Here is a 1,967-nt window from a genome sequence, read left to right as displayed (position 1 = left end):
ATGTGTGCCCTCAGACCCAGGCTGACCAGGCCTCTCTATCATAAAATACAGCCGTCCATTGCTCGTGGGTGAGGTCACATTCATGAGGTGTTTACAACACACCTTCTATATAGGAGGCCTGTCGCTGGAAGCTCAGGTCTTTGGAGAGATATGAAACCCAGCCTTTTTCCTTTCCCTGTTGCTGTCTTGTGGGATGATAGACAAGGACACATACACTTGCAATAGAAGGCAGAGCTAATCAGTGTCACCTTAGAGACACAGACAGGTGCTGTGGGAGAGGAGGAAACACTTTCACTGTGGGTAAGAGTCTGGGGAAGGTTGGCAAAAGGTATCAGGAGGGATGGGCACTCTGAGGAAGGTTACAGTGAGCAGAGGGTACTGGCGGGCTTGGAGCAGAGTCCCTATGAGAAAGGATGGACTGCTGGGTACGATTCTCCTTTGGACTGGTTTGTATTACTTTTCTTGCCAACTGGCTTATCCCTACGTGATTGCACTCCTCCCACCCAGAGCTTTCTGGGGGTATCCCCAGGAGGATCTGACACTACAGCATTCCCAAGGACTTCTTCCTTAATGATGAGAAAGAGGAGAAGGTTCTTTCTGTTCACCTGACACTTGGATGAAGAGCAGGCAGTGGCTGCTACACAGCCTGGCCTCCTTGCCTGGACTGCCTCTTCCCCTTCCTGGGATTCAGGTGGGGTTTAACCAGCTACATTGGCTGGAACTGCCAGCGGTTGAGTGTTTGCCAGTTTAGAAATTCATTGAACTGCAAGGAGCACTTGTGATTTTCTGATGAGCCACAAGAGGGAGAAGTGTGAACACAAATGAAAAATCAAAAAAACAAAACCCAGCTGGGAAATGAACAGCTTTTCTGAGGCCCTGGTTCCTGATGCCAGGCTAGCAGTTTCCATCTGTTGTTTCTCTGTCTCAGTTTCTCCCTCTCCTCTCTGTCACTGTTCTTTCTCTGCCTCTCTCTCACTGTGTCTCTCACATTCCCTCTGGAATTTCTCTAGGAAAATGCAAATTCGTTTGGCTGCCTGTAGGTTCAAAAATCAACTGCATAGTCCTAGATGGGGAAACCCCCAAGAGCTGAGGGGGTTTTACTTTAATCTTAATATCAGTTAATGGGGAGTTTTAGCAACAAAATGCTTCACTCCTCACAAAAACAAAACATGAAAGCCTAAGTGAAAACCAGTGCCGTTCTGTTCACAACCACAGTAACGGTTGACACTGGCACAGGCTCTCTTCTGCCAGGCTTGTTCTAGAACTTCACGTGGATGAACCTTGTTAATCATCCAGCTGCCCTCTCAGTGGGTCCTATTATTATCATTACTTTATAGACAAGGGATCTGAGGCACAGAGAGGTCACAGAGCTTGGCCTGTGTCACATAGCTGGTGCAGTTGCTGGGCTTTGGAGGGGACAATCCATTTGAGACTGTCTGCTCTTAACCTCTTCATTGTGACTAGATCCTAATATTAATGAGTATCTGATGTTCAAATGTTAGATGGTTAGATCTGATGATGGTTCTAACCCAGCCTCCCACCATCATATCCAACCTGGATGCTGCATTCAGCTGATGGAAGCATGTTTTAAGAGAGAGGGTTGATACTGGGAGCTGAGCAGGAGGAGGCGATAAGAGTGATAAAAATCAGGTGAGGATGAGGACCATTTGACTTAAATGAAGGGGTTTATTCTGACAAAAATGAAAACAAAACAACCCAAAAATGGAAGCCAGGAATACTGTTCATGAATTTGCTGAGATGTAGAGGTTTCTCTCTATCTCTGGAGACCCAGCAACTTTGATCCTGAGGCTTGTGGAGCTCCCCTGGGTGGGGGGAATCTCAGCTTGCTTAGGTCCACACTTTTTGATCAGTCCCCAGGCAGGCAGACATTCCCTGAGATTGGAAGAAGATGGACTCTAGGTCATTTGCGTTCCCTTTGCCACCCACTGGGCTACCCAAGAAGGCTG

The sequence above is a fragment of the Tupaia chinensis genome, unplaced genomic scaffold (assembly GCF_000334495.1).
Source record: "Tupaia chinensis unplaced genomic scaffold, TupChi_1.0 Scaffold000077_1, whole genome shotgun sequence".
NCBI classification, from domain to species: domain Eukaryota; kingdom Metazoa; phylum Chordata; class Mammalia; order Scandentia; family Tupaiidae; genus Tupaia; species Tupaia belangeri.
Note: the sequence above shows the minus strand (reverse complement) of the source record.